Source organism: Felis catus, chromosome D2 (genome assembly GCF_018350175.1).
Source record: "Felis catus isolate Fca126 chromosome D2, F.catus_Fca126_mat1.0, whole genome shotgun sequence".
Classification (NCBI taxonomy): Eukaryota; Metazoa; Chordata; class Mammalia; order Carnivora; family Felidae; genus Felis; species Felis catus.
The window spans coordinates 414,764-433,880 of NC_058378.1; the positions used below are offsets into that span (position 1 = coordinate 414,764).

The following is a 19,117-nucleotide window of genomic DNA, read 5'->3' on the forward strand; positions in this document are numbered from 1 at the left end:
GGACTGTTAATCTGTGATGGGGGTAGGTGGGTTTGGCAGAATATCTCCAGGAGTCAGGATTCTGCAAAACACATTTGAAGAAAAGCTGATACTCATTATGAAAGCAACCAGCCTTTGTATTCCAGCGTAACCTTGCCAGAAAGAAGTTTCATAGATAGGCTGAAACGTCACTCTTCTGGCAGAAAGAACTTATTAAATCCAACCAATTGCTTATGCCAATGATTCAGTGATTCTCTAGAAATCACAGCTAGGATTGCCCACACTTGACTGGAAGTTATGTGGTGCCCATCATGTCTGTGGAGACTACCTGCCTCTCTCAGGTCCAACCCAAAGTCTCTTCTGCCAGGAGGCTTTCCTCTTTTCCTTGTCCAAAGCCTTCTGTCTACTTTTGAAATACAAAGCAGCTTAGGGCAGCAGCTCACATTAAAACTTCTTCATGTGCTATCTGGCAGAGAAGGAATTTTTGTAACTGTTTTTAAGCTCCCCTATGATATCATCAGCTCAGCAGATTAGACACTACAGTGAGCCTTCCTAGGAAATCCGTAAAATATCCTCACTGTCAAAGTTTTGGGTTACATTCAGTGAATGAAAAAAGATCTTCATATTGATTGGAAAATTACTTTAGATGGGTATTTACTTTTATTCATGTATAAATATAATTTTGTGCTATTTTGTTTTATTATTATTGATAAAATTAATTAATGGTTAAGTTTTTTTTTTTAAAAAGACATCTTTAAGTCCCTCAAGTGCATGAACTGTTGACCAGTCTCATGGTGCTTATTATCATCCTTACCCAGATCAGGTACATATTAATTTTTTGTAGTTTTGATTATAATACAGGTATAAATTTGTTTATATTTTTAAAAATTTTGTATTTTAGAGCAGTTTAGATTCACAGAAAAATTGAGAAGGTATGGAGATTTCCTGAATATTCCTTGCCTGGACACATGCATATCTTCTGCCCTTGTCAGTATCACTCACTAAAATGGTACATTTGTTTCAGCTGATGAGCTTACACAGACACATCATAATCACATAATATTTATTAACTGCATGGTATTTCATTGAAGAGATGTCTTCCACTAATATTTGACACCCAAGTTGTACCCTCTTCTCTCTATTATAGTTAGCACAAAAATTAATTTTATGTGATTATAATGTGCACTAAAAACAGTTGTAGCAGTCATGGCTGGGGGACAGTGTGTTCAATGCCAGACTGAATTATGGGAGCTTATTTCCGAGAATGCTTTTTGCTAATCTAGTAAAAATATGGAAAAGAATGGTAATGGAAGAAATTCCATAATGACTAAATATGTGGACAGAAATATGTAAAAAATTACTTAGTAAAAAATAATTTAATACTTAATTTTTATTTTTTTAATCAAAATTTGAAACACAGAATGAAAAGAGGTTATTTAAATCAAATTTTGTTTTATGTAGAGACATACAGATTGAAAGAAGTTTGTGGGCTTAAGTAAGGGAAACAATAAGAGGGCTGAAAAAACACTGGACCCAGAGGGTAATCAATGAGTTGTTGGGTAGAATAGAACCACACACACACACACACACACACCAGTGTGAACTCATGAGCAAACAGCTCTAACATGTTCTAACATGTCTAGCCATGTGAACTCATGTACAGCTCTAACATACTGGTCTTCCCTTTGCATATCACACGACGTTTTCCCAAGAGAACCAGACTCAAACCTGCATTCAAAACCTCAAGTGGCTTTTTACCCTGCTGGAACAGACAGAATAAGGAAGGGCCTTTGAGAAGCTCTGTGTCTCTGGAGCTCCAGACGAGGCTGCACTATCTATTGGTTTTTCTTCCTTCTTGCCTTCCTTTCCTTTGTTTCCTTTCTTTTTGTTATTCTACTGTTGAGGGCCTACTGCATTCCTGACCCTCTTTTAGGAGCCACAGATGCACAAAGATGCGCTCATGTGTCTTATGTTCTGGTGACGGGAGTCATAAAATACAAGAATGCATCTACAAACAGTATCATATCAGATCTTGGTAACCAAGATGAAATAGGGTCATCTGATGGTGATTGATGGAGGGTGTGTTTGTGTCACACTTTAGGTTAAGTAATCTGGAAAAAGTACTTTGAAGAGTTAAAGATGAGTTAAAACTTGTAGAACACTCATTAATGAGACACATCAATAAGTTTACAGGTAAAGTTTTTCAGGCAGAAGAAACAGCAAATGCAAAGACCCAAGAATGATATTGGGGATTCAAGAAGTCCAGTGTGGCAGGAACGTAGTGAATCACACTTGGAGAGAAGCAAGTCATTAACCCCCTGCCTTCGGAGGTAGGGAAATACAGAGACCGCTGTGGGAATTACAGAATGATTCCTGGTAGGACAGTGGGATGATTTTAAGGAACTTGAAATGACTAATCGAGTCATCAGAGCAGATCATGGTTTTGCCGTTCCTTCAGTGTGCATTGTGTAGAATCCTTCCCACTGGACAAAATGTGCATTCTCATGATGAATCAGATTACATGTTAACAGTTTATAAAAGCTTGATGCCTGAAGTGTTATATTTGTCATGCCAGAATGAACAGACAGAATAATGCTTGTAAAATTTAATTGTTCACTAGGAAAGAATTCCTTGATGGCAGAGCTGATATTTAATTTAACAAGTTAATTGAGGGATAACTCTTCATTTTAGAAAATCAATTTACCATCCAATTCATTAAGGCAAATGAAATGAGAGGCAGTGTCTGACTACGGGATGAGAAAAACATGAACAAATGGGGTTAAGAAGCCTCCTTGTCTTAAGACACTTGTCAAGAAAAGCCCAGAGAGGGTGCTTTCATGTTGGAGTTCTTAAAACTAAAATTCTCAAAAAGTATGTGGATTAAAATATGTCACATTTTATGTGAATGGTTGATTCAGTTTATGAAAGAACATTAAATCTTCAAGTTCCTTCATATTTTTGAAGAAAAACAGGTTGGTGTCCATGGAAAATGATCCCCAGATGGAATTACTGCCCCACTGGGAAATCTTCCAGTTGGATTTCATATAATTTTCTTCAAGCGCTGACGTGACTTGTGTTGACTACAAACCATTTGTAATTCTGATCGCACGTCTGTGTGCTCTTTATAACATTTTGTGTATCACTTTGTCTGCAACTAGTTGACTGGGTGACAATGCTCTTAAAGGTAGAGAACACATTATTTATTTCTTTTTCATGATTCTATGTAGAGTCTAGACCCGAGATAATATGACAAACTTGGTAACCCAACATGGCTTTTACAGGGTTTTATATAGTTTTTGTTTGGGACACTAGAATGAAGTAGATAGGGATTGGAAAACTATGGTCCTGGAGTCTAACAGGCCCTTGGCCTATTTTTATGATGTTTTCCTGGGACACAGCAATACCTCATTGGTCATTGATTTTCTGTAGGTGTTTGCAGCTACAACAGCAGAGCTGAACAAATGCAACAGAAACTCTATGGGCCTCAAAATCTAAAATTTGTGGCCTTTTGTAGAAAAGGTTTGCCAATCAATGAATAACCTTTTGCTGTGATTAAAAAAAAAGTACCTAGATTTCCAGCTAGATTTAAAGGATTCATTTTTACATTTGTATTTATTTCGGTTTAAGATGTAATGTGAAAATCTAATATTACATTCCCACATGCTGGCTGCCTCCACACCACTTACTGGGTAATCCATCTGTTCATCCCTAGTATGAAATATCATATCGATTATATGCCCAAGGCCTTGTTTAGAGTATTAAGATTACATAACATTTGTTAATCTTTTGCTGAAAGAGTAAGGACTTTCTTAAGCGTTTTACCAACATCATGTTATTTATCATGCATAATTTTATGACATGTGTACATTTATTATTCCTGTTTAACAGATGAAGAAACTGAAGTGTATATATGTTACACAATGTGTCCAAAGGCCACACAGTTAAAAAGCTGTGCAGAAAGAAAATTTTATAGATTTAAATTTTTGTTTTAACGTTTATTTATTTTTGAGACAGAGAGAGACAGAGCATGAACAGGGGAGGGGCAGAGAGAGAGGGAGACACAGAATCTGAAACAGGCTCCAGGCTCTGAGCGGTCAGCACAGAGCCCGACGCGGGGCTTGAACTCACGGACCGTGAGATCATGACCTGAGCCGAAGTCGGACGCTTAACCGACCAAGCCACCCAGGCGCCCCAAAAAGCTATGCAGAAATAAAATTTTATAGATTTAAAAGAGATGAAAATGACAATTATTAAATGAATTTTGAATGGCAGTTGAATGAATGTGTAAAGTTCTTGCACGTATTTTAGTCATTGCTTTCTATTGTGTTTGATTATACAACAAATATGTATAAGGTACCAGGTTTTTTTTATATGTTTATTTATTTTGAGAGAGAGCATGGAGGGGAGCGGCAGAGAGAAGGAAAGAGAAAATCCCAAGTAGGCTTTGCACTTTCAGTGCAGAGCCTGATGCAGGGTTTGACCTCATGACATGAGCCGAAATCAAGCGTAGGACACTTAACTGACTGAGCCACCCAGGCACCCCAGTATGAAACTCTTTTTTAAGCACATTAGTATTAAGCCATGTAAACCTGCAAATAACCTTATGAGGTTGGTATAATCATAATCAACATTTTGACATTACACGACATTGAGGCACAGAGAGATTAAGTGGTTTCCCAAAGGCCGTCAAACAGGGAAGTGGCCAAGCTGGGATTTAAATATAGGGAGACCTATTCTAGCATCCCTGGTTTCTCCAGACTTCATATTTTGTCACTATGAGTTGTTCAAATAATCACAGATATATGTGTGTCTAAATTAAAAAAAAAGAAAATGAGCAGTTGCTGACCCTTAGGGAGAACAGCGATTTAAGACTGAGATTGAATTTTTAATATCATTATATAAGTAGAAATCCCAAGAAAATCAATAAATCAAGTCATTTTTTTTTTTAAAAAGCCTTGCTTTGTATTCCCCACACAATGGAATGTGAAATGTGGTCTACTTGGCACATTTACATGATATGATCTTGTGGTAAGAGCTTCTTGTGTAAATGACCAATCCACAAAATAGCTTGAAACTTATAAACAAAAACTCCCATGAAGAAAGAGTTCTAAGCATTAAATGTAGAATTTTGTAAAGTAAAATTAGCTTTACTTTTCTCCCCTCTTTATTTTAAAACTGCCTTTGAAAGAATACCTCTTAGTCACCTAAGCTTTTAAAAATACCTGAAATGTTCCTTAAGAGTTATGAATTGTCATGTCCCTTTATCTGAGCTTGGATATGTCAAATATAGTGAAATGGAATTTTACCAGAAAAATCACCCATAGGTTCTGTAGAAGCTGAACTGATTTCAGACACACTTCTTCAGACCCCTTCACCTCAGCACAGTGGTACCTCTCTGGCTCTGTGCACCCTGCTGGCTATCATGCTGGGAAAACACCACTCTGGGGTTCACTGCTATTTCCTGGGAGCAAATCTAGTGATGCAGAAGGTACATATTTATGTTTCCTAATTTTTATACTCAGCAGTGGGACTTGAGTTTTTCCCAGGAAGGTGTTAGCACTGGGCATACCCAAACTGCTCCCACAGTCAGGTCAAAGTCCATGTCATGGGAAGAGCTCACGGGGAATTACTGAGGAAATATTGCCAGAGATATATTGCATTCTGGACCACCTGTCCCTTCATGACTTCTGGCTTCCTGAGAGCCAAAACCGAAATCAGTTTTAAATGGTTGGCCTTGCTTAAAATTGAGTTTGAAGAAGATGATTTACTGGGTCACTGACTGAGGACCAGCCTGAAAAGACTCATTTGTGAACACTGCGCTGCTGGCCCCTGGCTCAAGAGGCGCTGGACGGGCTGAGCCACCATCAAGATGCCGTATCTTGAGTTCCTGAAGTACTGAGCCTTTCTTTGTTTCTGGAAGAGAAAGTTTTACTCTCTTTATTTATTTTTAATTATTCAATGTTAGGTCTCTAGGCATGAAATGAACAGTGAATGAGCAAATGAATTTACAATAAGCAGATACACATCACTCTTTGCATGTTTCACTGCCTACTTAGCTCTAATAATGGGAAATGGTTAGATGAAAAAGGTGGGGTGTTTTTTTTTTTTTGGTAAAAGTGTTCAAGATACTAAAATGAGGTTTATTTTCAATAATACAGTTTCATTTGACAGGTGGTAAAAATTCAGATCACTCTGTCAAGTAATCATATTAGAATCACAGTGCTGTAGAAATTAGTGCTAATAAAGCCAAAAACTCATGATAGAATAAGAGGAGGAAGGAAGGAGAATCATCAGTAAGTAAATTATTTCTTTGATAGTTCTAAAAATATCTTAAAAATCAAGATCTCAGTACAATTCATCTGTTCAAGGACAATCTTTCCTTTAAGTAATGATGTATAATTCTACTTGTTTTGTAGGCTCTAGTGGAACATTTATTTATTTATCATGCAACCCATGAGAATATTTGTGTCTGGGGGATTGATAGACATGCGAGTGCCAGTAAGCTTCTCTGTTATTCAGAACCACATCAGGGCAGCAAACCCAGAGTATTCGGACAATTTGATAATGCATGGTAATAATTCATGGCATTTTAGTCACCAAACCAACAGCAGACATTTGATGCATGTTGATCAAGGACTGATATGTGAGAGAACTTTTTCCAACATTTATATATTAGAGCAAGGACACCTGAATGCCAGTCACTAAATTACCCTGAGCTTTGCGTTCCCCTTTCTGTATATGTGTTTATTTGGGAGAAAGATGTTTGCACTGACCAGCTGCTGATGAGCTGTGTGAACCTGGCTGACCTACAGAATCATAGAGTGTTCTGGATCAAGGGGTCTTCAAGATCATCCAGCCAGTCTACTCACAGGATCCACGAGGCTCCACGGAGACAGTGGAATCATTTGTGATCATAGTCTTTCCTGGGCTTTCTTGACAGGTGTATCTGTTTCCCCACATCAGGGTCCAGGCTTCAGTTATAATTATATTCTCATGCGCTCCCTACCACTGTGGAGGAACCCCTCTTCCTACCAACTCTGCAGAGCCTTCTGTCTTTTCTAGCGGCTGCAGTAGAAGGCAGGGAAGTGCCCTTTCCTGGACTGACCAGGTAAGAATTAAAAAGCATTTTGAAGTAAAGTAAGCTTTTTTTTTTTTTTTTTTTTTTTTTTTGCCAGGGGTGGGGTGGTGGGGTGGGGTGGTACTTAAAAGTCTTTTGACCTGTAATGCCCTCTCCATAAAAATTCTATGATCAACTTACCCCTTTGTAAGTTGAAAACTGTATTTTTCTCTTTCTCAAATATTGTTCATCATTTCCCCTCTAGCCTTTTTGGAAATGTTTCCTAGAGACAGCCCATGATATTTTAATACCACAGACAAACTGTGTATTTGTTTATGTTTTGTGCTCTCTGGTGGAACATTTGTTTTATCATACAACCCATATTGTATGTATATTTGTGTTCTATAATTAGGAAGACTTAGATTTTTTTCACCTCCAAGGACCAAAGTTTGCCTTCACTGATAACTCAGGCTCTACCCAAAGAGCTGACAAATTAGAAAGGGCCCATTTCTGAGCCTTCAGTGTGGCTGTGGGAAATCTCTGTGTGTGGCACCAGGCAGGGGGGGGGGGTGCTGAACTGAACAGCGAGGCTCTGGAAAAAGAAATGTTTGCTTCATTATAAACTAGAGAATTTTGAGAGCTGACATGCAGCATATTTTGTTTAAAAAAAGAAGGGTTCAAATCATCCCCCAAATTTGTCAGTATCAAAGTTGAGTGGGCGGAAGACAGCACTGACTGTGGTGCAATAGGGCAGAAAAGAGAATGCCAACTCAGCGCACACAACGAGCACTTAATAAGCAAGGATTGTGTGCCTCACCTCCACCTGCATTATTCATTCAACTCTTCCAGCATGTTGCTGAAGTGCTGTTATCAAATTAATTTTATAGATGAGGACACTTTGCCTTAGAGCTGTGAATCTGCAGAGGTTGGGAGGCTGGGAGAGGCCAAGCCAGGGCACATAGCCAAGCTGACCTTCCAACTCCGCGTCCTCACTCAAAGGCGATAACACCCACTAGAGTTCAAAAGAGGCTTGTCTGGGAATGAGTTCATTGTTGGCAAGGCAAGAAGTCATTGAAGGATTGGTGTCGTTATTTTAAGCTTCATTTTTTTAGAGGATCCTGTTCTACTGTCTTCTGGTACCTAAATGGTGACTGTGTCTGGTATATCAGAGATGCATGTGCATGACTGAGAGCTGAATCTTGCGGGAAATTGTGAGTAATATGTATTAATTACACACTTTACATTTGTTTTACAGTATGTTTGGTTTATATGGTTACAGTCAGCCTTGTGCATTTCTTCCAACCTACTTTGTCAGATATCATGTAGTGTTGGGCCAGTCTTCCAGGCCATGACCCTCCTTTTAGTCGCCCTTTTGTGATATTCCCATTCCAGGCTGGACCTCTTGTCTACATTATTCCAGTGTCCCCAGGATGAAAATCGTAGGGCAATTTTATTCTCTTTTGTTACTTTTATTCCTAACACTTATAATCATTCTTAGCATATAGGAAGCGCTCAATATTTGTTGAACACCTAAATGATGAGGGATTATAGACGATCACTGAATTTCAGTGCTACCTTTGACCTTTACCATGGGGATCACGGCATATTTATAAATACCAGACGGTAACCTCAACAACACGTTGGTGAATAGTTACTTTGTCTTTACCCAGTTAAATGGGTCATAAACTTTGGATGATAATATATCCTTAGGTTTCTGCTTCAAGGTGTTGGACTGAACACATGCATATAAAACCCCAGAAGAATGTTAGTAAAGAACAATCAAAGGTGGTAAAACCTTTAACAGTAAAACATCAACAATTGAAAGAGATGCCAACAGAATTTCTGGAAGAAAAGAAGCTTGTGAAGGCACGTTGGTGGAGGAAACAGAGCTGGAAATGGGCAGAAGGGAGCTGCACAAGAATCTGTTCCCCAGGGAGCCATTGGTGGAACCAGGTCTCACCGGTCTTTGATTGTGCCCATGTCTTCCCATCTTCTTCAGAGATGTCATGTTGGCAACTTGAAATTGGTCTTGCGGGGAGTACAGATCAGGGTCTCCCTCCCTTCTCATTAGCTGGTTGTTAATCATTTACCAGCATATCATTGAAAGGAACCCCATAGAAAATCCACTTTGGGTGTTCTGGTCCAAAAGGTAAGAATGAAGGGTGAGACCCCAAGAGAGAGCAGAGATAATTAAAGGTCTAGACCAGCAGTGCCAATTGGCCCTACTCTTTTTACACTGTTTCTGCCTGCTACTTGGCGTTCACCTCCATGCAAAACCCTATAGCCCCTATAGCGTCTCCTCTAAAGCAGTGGTTTTTTTAACCTTAGCTTGCTTCATGATCAGCTGGAGGCTTGTTCACACACAGATTGCTGGCCTCACTCCCAGGGTTTCTGATGCAGTTGTTCTGGAGTGGATAACCAGAACTTACAGTTCACAAATTTCGGACAGTGCTGCTGCTGCCCGTCTGGGACCACACACTGAAGACCATGTTCCAAAGGAGTTAGAGGAGAAAGACCCTGCACTGTCACATGCTTCTCATTTAGACACGCACTGCTCTGTGTCCTAAAGTCAGTGTCCCAGGCCATACACTCTTCCATTGGAGACAGCCCATTCGCTCTGTCATTCAGCTGTGAGGCCTGTGGAGGAAACAAAGCCAGCCGTTCTGTAACTTCCTAGAAACACCCTCATCTTTTCTGTAGGTGTTAAGCATTTTCTAGACAGGTCAATATAACCTCTTCATTAGTTTTCAACTTCACCATCAGCCTTTGGTCAAAACACAGATGATGTGATCATGTTTACCAAAAAAGCCTCTTTGTGCTATTAATGTAAGAATAGAGAAAATGGCACAAATTGGAGATCAAAATTTGGAAGACTGGCAGAAAAAAAGAATACAAACATAAACATTTTACATAGTAAACATCTAAGTGACTATTTAAAGTTGATAGCAAAATATACAGAATTTTAGATATATTATTCAACTCTACCAAGACAATCAATAAAAGAACTGGGAAATTTTGCATATCTCAAAAATTGAAAGGATTAAGAAAGAAGTATCATGAAGAAATAAGTCCTTATTTTTTATAGCAGGGAGTAGAGTTGGTGAAAGAAAATAAAGAAATGGAGACATAAGCATATTATTTAGAGTAGTTTGGAAGTAACAGTCAGAACTAAAGACAGACATGGTTAAAAGCAATGACCTCTGAGGAGCAGATAGCTTGTGTGGAAATCGGGGAGAGCACTGGTGCTTCTCATTATAAAACCCGTACTGTCTAATAATTCCAGTGGACATGTGAATGTATCGTTTTTTTTTTTTAATGTCATATCCATTGAGATGACTTGTTGGTACGGACAGTCATAAGCATTTATAATTTACAGCTTTCTTTGAAAATGGACAATGGATACACAAGCCTTTTTAATGCAGGAGTTCTGGCAGAAAATATGCTATTCTTTGTAAATAAAACCCTGGCCCGCTCACAGAATGCTCACCTGAACTAAAATTATTACCAGCTGACTGATAATTGACTGAACAATTTCATTTTCCAACCAGCTCTTTGAGTTTTTGGAGACTGCCAGTAGTAATACAAGCAAATCAAGAGGCTGATCGCTTCTACATCAGTGGCTTCTAATAGACCCCAAAACAGATTGCAAATTGTCCTAACACCCAAGCACCCTAAGGTTGTTTAAAATCATAATCCACACATTACCAGCTTTCACACATGTCAACAACATGCTGCCCTATAAACTACCTTATGATTTGAAGAAAATGGTATACTTAGTCTGACAATTTCCAGTTGTAAAGAGGTGAATTTGTTCAATGTCTTATAAAGACTATAATGGTCTCTGGCTTTATGTGTGTCTTGTGTTTGGACAGATCATATTTTTGATTAGAATTTGAGGAGAGGGATTAAGAGCTAGGACTATGAAATCCTGCACGAGATTGCATCCAGTTGCCCTTCCATCGGCCAAATTCATCTGTTGTTGATTTTGTCCTTCAATAACAGTAAATGGTTAATGAAACTATTGCCTGCCTTTCATTTCAAGGTGCAAACTTTTAATATATATGTGGCTTGATGGCCTTCCTTTGCCAAAATGTGTATTTATTCATCAATTTTATGATCTGTAATGATGGGGAATGAGTCATGCCTCAATATCTGTAGCTTTCAAGACCCTGACACAATCATAATGATTGCTATTTTGCATTCTAGGTGGCTATAATTTAACATGTAAGACCTTCTACAGGGAAGATAATGGAGAAAAATTTCTCTATCAGCTGAGACAGCCTGGCAAGGTAAGTGCTGAAAGCTGGCACTTGGTTTTCCTCTGTCACTGAGGGTGGAGCACAGAGGCACACACAGGCCATCAAAGTGTATTGTTTGGAGGTATTATATGGTTAGCAGGAACCACAACAGCACTGTTTGCTACTTTGTCAACAGCAGGTGGCCTGGAGGAAGGGGATGGAACTACTGAGATGGCATTGGATTTCCTGGGCCATGTGATTAGTTAAATATCCCTCAGATCATTATTGATCTTGCTTTTGGTAGATTCAGAGTTTGTTCTTCTAAGTATGTGGAGTAAAATGAAAGGGAGAAACAATTGATGATTAATTTTCTATCTAAAAAATTTTCATAGAAAATTGAAGCAGGTTTTTATTTATTTATTTTTTTCAACGTTTATTTATTTTTGGGACAGAGAGAGACAGAGCATGAACGGGGGAGGGGCAGAGATAGAGGGAGACACAGAATCGGAAACAGGCTCCAGGCTCTGAGCCATCAGCCCAGAGCCTGACGCGGGGCTCGAACTCACAGACCGCGAGATCGTGACCTGGCTGAAGTCGGACGCTTAACCGACTGCGCCACCCAGGCGCCCCCAGGTTTTTATTTTTATAGATGAAGACAATGACTTCAGTTCTTCACTGTATTTTAGAAATTTTTTCTTTCTAATTGTGGAGGCATTGGATGTCCGTGTATATTATCAGTCAGCTGGCACAGGTATCGTTCATTCCAGCGCATTGGGCTTTCTTGAAGCGATGTCCTGTATCAGCTCTCAGAAAGTACTGCCGATATCATATTTCTTATTGAATAAAATTTCTTGTCTCCAGAAATGCTTCTTCCACCCTTGAAACAATATCCCCAAAAGGATCTAGGGAAGGTGAGGGTGTAGAATATTTTTGCTATAGATTGGTTTGGTAAGATAGAAACAGAAAACCAGCATTAATTACTTTTTGGACTAGATTTGCATGTGGTCTTACACCATTTAACTTCTCTCTCTTTCTAATGTTTACACCTGTAAAAAGATTTCCAAAGGACTCTTGCTTCTAAAATTCAGGGTTTATCAAGAATTAGATAGTTGTGTTGGTGAGGATGTTTCCAAAATGCATAGATGTTGGTTATTAGTAGAGGGTAGGGAAAAGAGCTTGGCTCCCCTTCTGTCCGGTCTGTGGGCTCACAGAGGGCAGGTGTGGCTATTTTCTTTGGAAGCACTTTCTGGATTTTACTAAAGCATCCTGCGGGCATTGCCTTGGTCAATGCTTATGCTCAATTCCTGTGAATTCAGACCCTGGGTGGGGGTGGCTGCTGTAACTCATGGGGTCGCTTTGTCATGTATTATCTCTCACACTAAGAGGACCACAAGGCCATCAAGAAAAAGGAACATATTCTGTAGTCTCTTCTATATTTTTAAGGACATGATCATAAGGACAGGTGCTGATGGAGTTGCAGAATGAAATGGCTGTGGTGACCTTTGTACTTGCGGGTGTGGGGGCAGGGTGGATGGGATAGGGTCATAAGTTTTCAGACCCGGGGTCATTTAAATGATGGTGCTGACAAATAACAGGACTGAGGCTACTGAGAAAAGGCTGTGGGGTGTGGGGAGGCTGCTGGTGAAGCAAGTGAAGCTCTTCTTGTTTCTCTGAATTCCTGCTCCTTTGATCGTCACCCCAATTCTTGTTCCTTCCAGAGCAAAGCTCCTCTTCTTCCTCTGTTTCCTCTGCTCTTAATTTGCAATTTCTCCAGTTTATCCCACCCTCAGAAATAACTCAGCATGCCTGTCCTTCACAATAGGGCATTCAAATTCAACCCTCCTTTTGTTCTTTTAGCCTTTATTTTTAAAATAAATAATTGGAGATGAGTGCAAACCACCCATCATGATTTACTTTAAGAAAGTCATGTCATGATTGTTTGGAGGGGAAGATTCGTAATAGCTAACATGAGTTATGAATCATTAAGGCAGAAGAAAACTTTCAGGGAGAGCAGAGCAGAAATTGTATTTGCTCTGACACAGTGAGAATGCCATCAAAATGTGCAGTGACATTTGTACATGTCATAAGGTGATTATTCTGCATCTAAGCTCTGACAAGGTCAGACCTCAGGTACTGTCTTTAAGATTAAGAAAATGAGGGTTGACAGCAGCAGGCTGGGTTTAAAGAAATTCAAATGTTTAAGCATTGAGGAGGTTGTTTTGAGAGGAGAATATGGGACAAGGAATAGAGTCATGATGCAGAGGTTCATTGTGGATGAGAATGAGAAGAGATGTAACCTGACAGTAGTTCAACGTGCAGAACAATGATACCGGTCATAATACAGAAAGCACATTCACGTGGGCTACTGAAAGACTTATGGTGTTTTATTTTTTTTTTCACTGTTTATTTATTTTTGAGACAGAGAGAGACAGAGCATGAGCAGGGGAGGGGCAGAGAGAGAGGGAGACACAGAATCTGAAGCAGGCTCCAGGCTCTGAGCTGTCAGCACAGAGCCTGACGCGGGACTCAAACTCACAAACAGTGAGATCATGGCCTGAGCTGATGCCTAACCGACTGAGCCACCCAGGCACCCCTGAAGACTCACTATGTTTAAGAAAAGTATATTTAAAAGGATAATTATGCAGGACCGAAAGAGGGTGCTATGTTTCTGCCTATGCATATGCATATCCGTTGACTTCATCCTATAAAAACATCAAATTAATACTAAATGCATTGACAGCTAGTGTTAAAATGAAAATTATACCAAGACAATTTTGTGAAGTCAGAACAAAGTTGGAGGCCCTGCATTGCCTGATTTCAGGACTCACCATGAAATTTGCAGTAACCAACATAGTGTTCTGTTGGCATGTGAATAGACATATAGATCAAGGGAACAGAACAGAGACACCAGTAAATGGTCCACACATATTTGTCAATTGATTTTCATCAAAGGTGACAAGGCAATTAAATGGGGAAAGGAGAGCCTTATAAAAAATAGTGTTAGGACAATTGGCTATCCAAACAGAAAATAAATAAATATCATTTCTCTTCTCATGCAGTACACAAATAATAAACCAAGATAGCTCATAGACGTAAATGTAAAAGCAAAAATTAAAAGTCTTCTAGAGGAAAACATCTTTCTGGCCTATGGTAAGCAAAGATAGCATGAAAACTAAACTATAAGAAAACAGGAAAACAGGGAGGCACCTAAATTAAAAACTTCTGATCTTCTAATGAAAACGGCAAGAAAATAAAAAAGGCAAGCCACAGATTGGGTGAAAACCTTTGTAATATGTATACACTTGTCACATGATTTGTATTCATAACACGTAAAGAACACTTACAACTCAATGATAGAAACTAACTTAACACAATTTAAAAACGGGCTTCAGATTTGAACAAACACTTTAAAAATAAGATATACAAATGCTGGTCAATACATAAAAATATGCCTGACATCATTAGTTATCAGGAAAATGCAAATTAAAACCACAGTGAGATACTTTTAGTCACCACTAAAATGAGAACAACTCGAAAGTACCAAGAATTTGACGAGAATACAGAGCAGCTAGAACTTTCCTAGATTACTTTTGGAAATTTAAAATTTAAACCCACCGTGAGAAAAAACTTGACAGTTTTTACATTGTTAAATTTACACTTATCATATGACCCTATATACACACACACATGCTACTGATGCTGTTTCTCTGGAGAACACTGGCTAATACGGTTATGCTTAAAAAGAGCAGCTCTACACAAAAGCATGCATACAGCTGACCCTTCAACAATGCGGATGTGACCTGCGTGGGTCCACTTATGTGCAGATTTTTTCTGATAAATGCAGCACAGCACTGTCAATGTATTTTTTTCTTCCTTATGATATTAATGACATTTCCTTTTCCCTGGCTTACTTTATTGAAACAACATAGCGTGTAATATATACAACATGTAAAATACATAGTCAGCTGTATGTTGTGGGTAAGGCTTCTTTCTGATCAACAGTAGGCTATCAGTAAAGTTCTCAAGGGAGTAGAAAGGTACATGTACATTTTTTACTATACCCCTAACTCCTAGGTTGTCCTTGAGTCTCCTGTACTGTATAATTCTGGAAAAGCCAAATTTAATCTATGGTGACAGGAAGCAAGTCAGGTGTTTCCTGAGGCTGGAATTTGGGGGAGAATGAGACACAGGGTACACTTGGAAGATGTTCTTAATTTCGATTATAGAAGTGATTACACTTATATATAAGTTTGTCAAAATTCACCAAGACGTCCACTTAAAATGGGTGCATTTTTTGTATGCAAATTATGCCTATGTAAAGTTGATTTTAACAATACAAAGTTTTGGGAAACTGGCTCAGTGGGTTAAGTGTCTGACTCTTGGTCTCAGCTCAGGTGTTGATTTCAGCATCATGAGTTCAAGCTCTACATAGGGCTCTATGTGTGGAGCCTTCTTAAAACAAAAAAACAAAACAAACAAACAAACAAAAAAGGTTAAAAGATAGGAGAAGTTTTGCACAGGCTTAGGGCTGTTTCACCAGGAAATAAATGAAGGCTTTTCTACATGGTAAACTATGGAGGACACAATTTGTTTGGCACCATGGAGAAGGAATATTCTGAGGTTATCTCAGGGCTTGAACGCTAGTGATGGGGAAAACATCCCAAAGTTGAGCCCATAGAGGGGTAGAAAAAACATTGGAGAAACTTAAATACAATATGACAAAGTAGAGAGAGATACTTTATAGCAGGCATTTTTTGGTGTGAAACTTCCAGAACAACTATAGAGAACATTTATAGAGAATATGAGATGTCAAAAAAATAAAGACTTGGCTAACAAGGAACTGACATTAAATCTGGACACATCAGCCAATGGCTCTGTTTTATCATTTCCCCTTGGGGAACTTTTTAGAAAATACAGATGTCAGACCCGTACACCCAATGAGTCTCAATCTTAGGTAAGGCTTAGACATCTAATTTTTTTTCCTAGTGTTCTGATGAGCAGTCAGGCTTGGGAAACACTGCCACGAGATAATTCGTAGGGCATAGAGAAAGTTTCTGAATGCACATAACAGGTGGTGAGGAAGTGATGATGTAGCCACACAGGCACAAATTCTCCAGAGAGACTGACCTTCACCTTCCTGAGTTAAATTTCCATAAGGGAGACTTACAAATTGCAATGCAGGAAAACAAACTGTCTCTGGTCGTATCGTATTTTTGCCTGGATTGTTAAGAACTGCAGAATTTGTCTGGATTAAACCAAACAGGATTTGAGAAATGTTAACTATATTAAAGAACCAATTCCAAAATTCTCATTATGAACTGATTACATTAAAACACAAAAGATTAGTCTGTCAAATACTCTTTCACTGAGAAAAAATGAGATAAAAAACACACCATTCATAGACTTTCATGCATTTGAGAACCTTTATATAATTAAAATTTAGCACAAATAATTGTATGTCATTAAACATAATGATAAGCTAAATGCAACTCTGAGAAGTTGTCACATTTGGGCTGAAAAATGATTAGATTGGCACACCTTTTGACCTCAATCTCCATGAAAAATGATTCAAGTAAGACAAATTAGACTAAGAGGAATATAGGAACAATTTCTTGTTGAAGAACAAAGCCATGTTATAAACCCCTGATTGCAAGAAGGTGGTTTTAAAATCTTGAATATAATTAACTTCATATCTTTGTGGAATGAAGTCTAAAATATCCTTACCAGCTGAAAACAGACTTTTAAAAATGCTAAACTATTTTAGCTATAATTTAGGGCTTTCCCTTTTTGGACGTTTAGCTTGAAATCTCAGCCTCTGAAGTCGGAGAGGCTCTTTAGACAAAGAAATTGGGTATATAACTGTATTTGCAGGGAATCACTGAGGCCTGGAAACTGCTTGTTAAAGGCTTACATCAGAGTTAATTTTGAATTTTGCTGCAGATAACTTACTGCTCAGTATCTGTGAAGCATACACCATTCTGATTTTGAAGTGCAAAAGCAATAGAAAATCCTACACTTGGAAGGGTTATTATTGGTTATCTTTTCTCCTTTTCATACCGTCTTCTTCTACGTGCTTTTCCCGGGCAGACTCCAGCCTCCACTTTAATACATCTTGTGCTAGGAGGCTCACTCCCTCATGATACCATTTCATTGCTAGAGAGCCTTTCTGAAATAACAGGGCATCCGTATGCACAGCATTTCTTTAAATTCTACACATTGACTCTAGGTTTACAAAATGCCCACAGGAAATTTACATTTCTGCATTTTACCCCATTGATACCTGGAAAAGCATAATGTTCCCCATGAATTCTGTATTTCCTTGGTTGAAAATGCCCTGTTCCTATAGCTTCTTATGGAATGTTTCTTCTCACCTACAGAATAATGCCAAATGTTTTATCATGATGAGATGATTATCTTAATCATCTAATTTCTGCTTCATTTTTTTTAAAGTTTTACCACCTGTCACTCTCTGATACCTCTCCTGTACGCCACCATGCTAAAATACCTGTGGTTTGCCAAACACAAGGTGCTCTTTCACAGTGATGCATTTGGAGACATTCTTTCTCCTGTGCCTGAAGAGCTGTCCTACCCAGCAAACAGCTATCATTTTTTAGGCCTTGGTTTCGTGACTCCTGCTCTGGAAGTCCTCCTAGATCCTTCCAGGGTTGGACAGCTTACCCTCACCCCTCCCCCTCACCGCCTGCCAAAGGAAGGCAGCCATTTTCATGTTGCTTCTGAGTTGCATGAAAAGGATATTCAACAAATGTCTTGGGGATGCATAGCCTCATAGCTCTGACTCTAGATATTAGACCAGCCCTGACTCCGTAGCCCCTTTGTGATAATTACAATGCACCAGGATTATGGGCATGAAAATAAGTGAGAACATATGCTCTCATCAAGTGTCAGGTTCATTTCTATGTCCCCAGGAAGTCACAGGTGCCAGAGCTGAGCTATTCAGGAGAGTGGGCTTTCCATTTCACCTGCTCTGACCCATAAGGTCACATGCATTCTTTGTAAGTTATTTCCTTCAGGCCGCCCTTCACTCCACTTTCTCTTTGTTCCCTCCTTAACCTCTGGCTTTCAGCCTCTGACATGTTTCTGACCTCCTCCATTTCTCTTCTCCTTACTGATGCCAGATTCTGGAACCCCTCTCTCCTGTTTTCACTCTGGCATTGTCAGTTCTGTCCCTGGACCCTGTCTACACCACAGGATGATGTTTTCTTCTCATCCTGTGTTGCTATCACTGCATCACGGTCAGTACTGGGCATAAAATGGCAGCACATGCCACGAATTGAAGCCATGGATGGAGAGAGGCATGTCTGGGAACTGGTGGCCAAGGGAGAAGAGTGGACCTGGAAGCAAGTAATTCTTCTGAAAGGTAAGGACAGGTGCACTGGACAAATCCAGGCAGGTCAAGGTCAGGAGAGACACAGATCGTGAGAACCAGAGCATCCATCAGGAGAAAACCCAGGTGAGAACATGTGACCAGCTCCAGCACAGCACAAAGCCTGGAGACTACTGGGCAGTTGGTCGAAGTCCAAGCAGGTAGCAACTATTTTCTGGCCCCTGAGTGGTTATGAGGTGGGTTGTGCCCCGTGTTGTTCTGAGAGAGCAGCAAGGGGGTCATAGCCCTGCCCTCAGTCTGTTTACACTTGAGCTGGGGACACTTGCAAAATAGCAGTTACATCTCTTTGTGACAAAGCTGTGACTGTGGCAGTGCAGGTGCTCTGGGAACACTTAGCAGGGACTCCAGTCCTGCCCCCACCTATCTGAATTCCAGGGGTCTTGTGGACCCCTGCCCCCTACCAGTCTCGGGCTTGCCCTCCCTCTGCCCTGATCTCCC

General features: G+C 39.5%; 1 long non-coding RNA gene across 9 annotated transcripts in view; it reads left to right on the forward strand.

Moving 5' to 3' along the window:
- The window catches only part of LOC109492929, a 200,747-nt gene that overhangs the window by 108,472 nt on the left and 73,158 nt on the right, over positions 1-19,117 (forward strand). For all 9 annotated transcript variants that reach the window (XR_006586807.1, XR_006586808.1, XR_006586809.1 and 6 more), the window contains exons 4-6: positions 6,920-7,087; positions 8,149-8,247; positions 11,243-11,325. This is a non-coding gene — a long non-coding RNA (uncharacterized LOC109492929). The remainder of the gene's footprint in view (positions 1-6,919; positions 7,088-8,148; positions 8,248-11,242; positions 11,326-19,117) is intronic.